Source organism: Pezoporus occidentalis, unplaced genomic scaffold (genome assembly GCF_034315485.1).
Source record: "Pezoporus occidentalis ecotype Australia unplaced genomic scaffold, CSIRO_AGI_Poc_V1 ctg43, whole genome shotgun sequence".
Taxonomy (NCBI): Eukaryota; Metazoa; Chordata; class Aves; order Psittaciformes; family Psittacidae; genus Pezoporus; species Pezoporus occidentalis.
Genome location: NW_026915758.1, coordinates 749,447 through 756,240, shown reverse-complemented (window position 1 = coordinate 756,240; position 6,794 = coordinate 749,447). Strand labels below are relative to the sequence as shown.

General features: G+C 46.2%; 1 long non-coding RNA gene across 1 annotated transcript; it reads right to left on the bottom strand.

Moving 5' to 3' along the window:
* Positions 1–455: 455 nt before the first annotated feature.
* On the bottom strand, positions 456–2,243 carry LOC134171894 (uncharacterized). The gene is made up of 2 exons (XR_009967763.1): positions 2,138–2,243; positions 456–633 (listed from the first exon to the last, which is right to left on the bottom strand). It is a non-coding gene; the product is annotated as an uncharacterized LOC134171894 (long non-coding RNA).
* Between the last annotated feature and the right edge of the window lie 4,551 nt (positions 2,244–6,794).

Sequence of the window (6,794 nt, the reverse complement as noted above, 5' to 3'; positions counted from 1 at the left end):
TGAGTCAAGAGACTCAACAGTGGAGAGAATGTTACCCACAGCGTGATGGTGAGGAGGGCTAGGGCAGCATTGGAGCCCCACTGTTGCTCCAGGGCTGCCACCCCAAGAATGCAGCATCCTCTGCAGGCATTACACAGCAGGTCTGAGAACTAAATAAATGGACAATAATGCAGTTTCATGTAGTTTCAAGGCATATTCTTTCAGGCAAACTTTTAATAACCAAATTTGCTTACTTGCAGCTGGGTTGCTAACAGCCACAAACAGTCTTTAAAAACAATACGAATTCTGTGCTGCTGAAGGCAGCCCTAATGCTGCCTATTGCTCCTGCTTCAGGGAATGATCAGCAAAACCTTCCCTGCACACTGCTGGCAGCCTGCCTCATCTCTGGCCAGCAGGATCACTGCTTTTGAAGTATGAGACTGAGTTACTTGGAAAGAGTATGGGACTCCGCAGAGTCTCATCTCACCCCAGGTTTATTGCACGGGCAGTGGACTGGAAAGATTGTTAACACTGACTGAATGTACTGTGATTGGTGTGGCTCATCTGCAGGCTCTGAGGCCTGTTTGCACCACGCTGGGATTTTCAGGTCCTTGCTATGCAATGTGCTACCCTTTCCGAAGTGAAGCTTGTTACCTAGAAAAGGAAATTTATTAAACTTCAAGAGGATTGTGAATTAGACAGAAGAAAGGCTTTCACTCTGAGATCATGAACATTCTCCTAAGGCCCACTCAGTCCATAACAGGTTGTTTCCTACACACTGTATACTTAAAAGCAAGAAATAGATCTACAGCTTTCTCCCTACTCTGAAGAACAGGCCCTAAAAAAGGCTTGCAACTAGTCATGAACTAGCACAGTAATGCCAGGCCCACAGGAGTGAGACCAGCTGGTCCTGGCTCTGCTCTGACACTGGGACTTGTGGTGAAATGTGTCCAAGACCAAAAATGGATCACCTATAGGCTGCAAATCTGGGAGTTTCTTGACAGTAAATGATGAAGTAAATCCCCAGAGAGACACTTACATGTGGTCTGACCTTCAGACGGGACTCATAAAGCATTAATACATTCTCTGTGCAGCTTTTCTAAAGGGCTATGGTCTTCTCTACAGTGGCACAAAGCCCTTCCCTCTGCAGCTTCCCCCATTGGCTCCTGTGCTCCAGCTGGGGCTGCGGGCTTTGGTGACATGCTTTTCTAGCATTTCGGTTATTTTATCTGCTCAGTGAGCAAGAGATGTCTGCCTCTCCCTCCTTATCAGAGACCATGAAATGCACACGAGCATGGAGAGCTGGACTTGGGGCACCAAACAGCTGGTCTGTAAACAGGGAGCCCTCCTATACCTCCCCTGGAAGAGACAGCCAAAGAAGGCAGGACACGTGCAAGTCTGCATGATGATGCTCAAGGGGCTGAATTCCCTCGGTGTCTGTGTTTCAGGGTGACTAGCAGTGGTATCTAAAGAGATGCAAACTGTGATTATATCTTGTGCCTCACACTGCAGAATAATGTCCATGTACAAAATGAAAAGCAAAGACAACCTTTCTTGAGACTCTCTAGTTGTAATTATCTTTGGAAAAGCAGAAAGGGATGAAAAATCGTGTTGTTTTTTTCTTTAATGGATGTCCTTCACTGAAGGACATTATCACAGCAGTGGTTTGGCAGTAGAAGTGAATTGAAGCCTAAAGACTAGATGCTCAGGTGGTGTAAAATGACTTTAGCTTCATGGAAATCAGTGGAACTTCATTGCTTTACCATTTAAGATCTAATTCATAAGCCCCAACACCTTGCCTGGTGCTTCTAACTGCTGCAATCACTTCTTCTCTTAAATAAAACCTTCAGAGTGTTATAAAAGAACTTTCACTAGGTTAAACAGACAGAAAATTAAATCCTTGTGAACTAACAGATTTAATACTCTAACTTACCTTAATTCAGTCCTTGGGCAGTTGGCTTTGGGAAAATGTTACGACACAAAACTGGGGGAGAGGATTTTAAACAAAAACCCAGCTGGGCCACATAATCAGACCCTTCTTACTTAAAAAAACCCAAAACAACAGAACCCCACCACTTTTGGTTTTAAAAGTCATTATGTGATACAAACTCTTCTCATTTGCTGATATCTCAGAGCCAGCCCTGAGATAAAGGCTTACCTAATGCATTGGATTTTTTCCCAGACCATGTCTGTCACATCCCATCAGTGCCTGAGGTGCTTCCAGTCCCCTTCCCTGCCTGGTTCAGCTGTAGTTGATGGCTGAGGGGAGCGGAGATAGAAGGTCTCGAAGCCTTGCAGTGTGTACCTTATGTGTCACTGGCCCCTTGCCCAATGGCCATGACATCTTCTCCCATGGTCTCATTATCACAGAATTTGGTGCACCTGTAGGTTATTCCTCTGTCTTGTGTTTGCTTGATGTCACCTGTTTTTTACTCAGTATCTCAGGTGAGGTTAGACTGGCTGTGACAGTCCTCAGCGCTGCCCTTCCCGTGGGTGGGAGACCCCATCACACAAAGCAGTCCAGTCTCATACTCTGTTACTGCTCTAAGCACTGTACTGCTGTCTGCTGCTATAAGGTTGCAGAAATGCAGTCACAACCTCACAACCTCCAATGCAGTCACAACCTCCACGTAGCAGAGATCTTGATCCTCCGTTGGGGTAAATGAAGCGGCTGTGCTGAGGAGGGGGCACCATCTCTGCAGCAGGTATACTCCAGCCTGTGCTGCATGGGAAGCCAGCACCTACCCTGCCTTGCACAGAGATTTTGGTTTCCCTTTCCCCCCTCCCTAGTCTGAGATGTGCAGGACGGTTCCCCCCCCCCCCCCCCCATATGGATGACGTCATTGCAATCACCATGACATCACCTTCCAGAGGAGCCGCTGATGTGGAGGGGCAGGAGGAGCGAGGCTTGCTCGTGCCGTACCTGCCCAAGCAGGTTTACTGCCGGCAGCTCTTGGGAGCGCTGACACGGAGTGAAAACGTCAGCAGCCTCATCACAGTTTGATACAGCAGTTTCTAAACCTCACCACCCTGAAAGCAAAGATCAGAAGGGAAATGGATCCGCCAGCAGGTGAGACAGTAAGGCTGGAACCAGCTGAATTTGAACACTGTCAGACTTATTTCTGGGTATTTTTAATTGATGACTGAGTAAATAAATAAATAAAAAAGATTTCATGTAATTGCTGGCCAATATTCAAAACGCTCTTGGCTCTGGGCCTGGGAAACCATCTGTCTTATACCTAGCAGGAGTTTGCACCTAAGTAATCTTTTTCTCTTTTTTTTTGTTGTCTGCTTGTAGTATGAGTTATTCCTTACCCTGGATTTCCTCTCTCTGTGCCTCTTGTGAGGCTGAGCCAGTCGCATATGTTGGGTTTCAGCAGGCAGCAGGCTGCCTGCCCAGGTAGCAGATATAATGAAAATTCTCTCTTTTCCCATCCAAGAAAGCAGTTATCATCCCGTGGGTGTGCAGGAAAGGCTGCAGTGTTCTCCCAGGCCAAGAGCTGTCTCATCAGTGCCAGAACCCTGGCCAAGGGCTGCAGGGACAGCGGTTCATCCTCTCCTGCCTGTACCCTGAGGATTTACTGTGCTTGCTGACATCTTTATGAATGTCTGCTTTCTACCTCAATATGCTACCCTTGTAGTCACACAAAAGGTGGCAAGCTATTACAGCTGAACTGTAAACTGCACCTATGTATATATTTGTGTACAACTAGAAACACCACAACCCTCACTTTTTTTTTCTTCCTCTGGAATTTAAGAGGTGAGGCTCAAAATTCATTGCATTGAGTTGATCAGTTTTAGCATGCTGGGTTTGTACATTATTCATCTTCCTTTGGTTTTAAGATAGAAGACCAAGAGCTGATCTAAAAAGGAGATGTCTGTGGCACCAGGGTAGGCCTTACCACAATGAAGTATTCCTTGCTGGAAGAGGAGGAATTACCTCCCTCTTTGTGGGTGCTCTGGGACAAGGAGAAAGCTGGAGCAACTGTGTGGGCTGAAAGTCACAAGTCAGTAATGATTGAAAAGGAAGGTGTGAGGGTTTTGTTTATGTTTAATATCATCAGTTGTGAAAACAAATGGTTAGCAATAATTGAAGCCTATGTATGCTCTGTTTGCAGGCACGTGGCAGTAGGAGACTGCTCAGGCATTCCCTGTGGTAGCCTGACACAAAGTGACTCCAAAGTGAGCATTGTCCAGCTCAGTCCCACTACAGCATTTCTGATTCTTTTAGCTCAATTAAAAACATTGCATACAATCCTGCATAATCCAGTCCAGCCATAGTGAAGCTCAGCCAGCTGGCTCATAAAACTGCATTCAGAGGTCAGAAAGACTCATCAGACGTAAGTTAAGGGTATGAGAAGGACGAAGTAGAAGAAGAGAAGGAAACTAAGCAATGAAATTCTGAACACTGCAAGAATGCTTTCTACTTTCTACCAGGCCTTTAAGTAGGGCAAGGATGCTGTCGTACCAGCAGGAGGAACCTCTAGAGAGCAACGAACCCGAGCCCTGCTCAGGCAGGGTCACCCAGAGCAGATCACATAGGATCCAGCTGGGCTCTGAGTAACTCGAAGGATGGATACTCCACAAGCTCTGTGGGCAATCTGTTCCAGTGTTCAACCACCCTTGCCCTAAAAAAAAAGTGATTTCCTTATGTTTAAGCAGAATTTTCTGTTTTTCTATTTGTGGCCATTGTCTCTGGTTCTGTCACTGGGCACCACTGGGAAGAGCCCAGCTCCATCCTCTTTACTCTTTCTCCATCCATCAGGATTTAAACACATTGGTAAGATTGGTAAGATCATAGAATCACAGAATCATAGAATAGTTAGGGTTGGAAAGGACCTTAAGATCATCTAGTTCCAGTCCCCCTGCCATGTGCAGGGTCACCTCACACTAAACCATCTCACCCAAGGCCTCGTCCAACCTGGTCTTGAACACTGTTGGGGATGGAGCATTCAAAGCCTCCCTGGTCAACCCATTCCAGTGCCTCACCACCCTAACAGGAAAGAATTTCCTCCTTATATCCAATCTAAACTTCCCCTGTTTAAGTTTTAACCCATTACCCCTTGTCCTGTAAACACAGTCCCTAATGAAGAGTCCCTCCCCAGCATCCCTGTAGGCCCCCTTCAGATACTGGAAGGCTGCTATGAGGTCTCCACTCAGCCTTCTCTTCTCCAGGCAGAACAGCCCCAACTTCCTCAGCCTGTCTTCATACAGGAGGTGCTCCAGTCCCCTGATCATCCTCGTGGGCCTCCTCTGGACTTGTTCCAACAGTTCCATGTCCTTTTTATGTTGAGGACACCAGAACTGCACACAATACTCCAGGTGAGGTCTCACAAGAGCAGAGTAGAGGGGCAGGATCACCTCCTTCGACCTGCTGGTCACGCTCCTTTTGATGCAGCCCAGGATACGGTTGGCTCTCTGGGCTGCGAGCGCACACTGAAGCTGGCTCATGTTCATTTTCTCATCAACCAACACCCCCAAGTCCTTCTCCACAGGGCTGCTTGGTGTCATCACCAAACTTGCTGAGGATGCACTCAATCCCACTGTCAACAACGAAGATGCTGAACAAGACCGGTCCCAACACCGATCCCTGAGGGACACCACTCGTTACTGGTCCGGACATTGAGCCATTGACCACAACTCTTTGCATGCAGCCATCCAGCCAGTTCTTTATCCACCTAGTGGTCCGTCCATCAAATTGATGTCTCTCCACTTTAGAGACAAGGATGTCGTGTGGGACAGTGTCGAACGCTTTGCACAGGTCCAGGTAGATGACATCAACTGCTCTACCCATGTCCATCCCACTGAGCCTTCTCTTCTCCAGGCTGAACAGCCCACCTCTCTTAGCCTCTCCTCATGTGACACATGCTCCAGCCCTTCATCACCTTTGTGGCCCTCACTGGGATTGCTCCAGTATGTTCACATCTTCCTTGCACTGGGGAGACCCTCAGCTTCCAGGTTCTATTAACAGCAGCCTGGTTTTTGCCTCACAAATCCTCTACATGCTGTCAAATAATAGAATGACTGTTGCTCAGCACAGTAATTTTTGAAGGAAATTATTTCACAGGCAAGGCCATTTTAGGCTTAAATTTAACTTCTGCATACAAGTGGAAAGGTGTCTGGGTAATGGCAGCCCTGGGATACGCAGGTTCGCATAGATACTTCATGTTGACTGCACATCTGTACACAAATAATCAAAGAACTAATAACGTTTGCAAGGGAATGGAAGTCATTTGAAAGCCTGTATAATTTTGGAGCATAGAGCAGAGAATGTTTTTTCTCTGGCCACGTGCTTCATCACACGAGCCCATTTTAGGTATCCTCAAATAGACTTTGATCTTTTACAAATGTACTTGGTATTAAAATTATTTGGCCAGTGGTTAAGTAAATACATTTCCTCCTAGAATTTGCTCATGTTCCTCAAGATAATCCATTGTTCATGCTGTGGGAAAAGTCACCCAGCTCATACAATGTAATTTTTGCTTTCTGAGCATCTGACTGCCAATTCATTCATGCATTTCAGTTTGGCCAAGCAGCAATTTCCTGCAAGCCATATGATCAATGTCTGTTTCCAGAAGTATGATGCTTTTCTTACATATGCAGTAGCAAAAAGTTAGTTTGTAGAAACACTAATCAAAAGTGAACAAAGTGTTTTGTGTATCATCTAAGCACCACAATGTGGAAATGAGATAAGATGTAAAGCATTATATACTTGTCAAAGCTGTATGTGCTCTCATTTACTGTCAAACAAAGCATGAGTGACAGTGTGGCTCAGCTCTACCAGGACAGTCCCAGAGCTCTTGCATAGGGGAGCC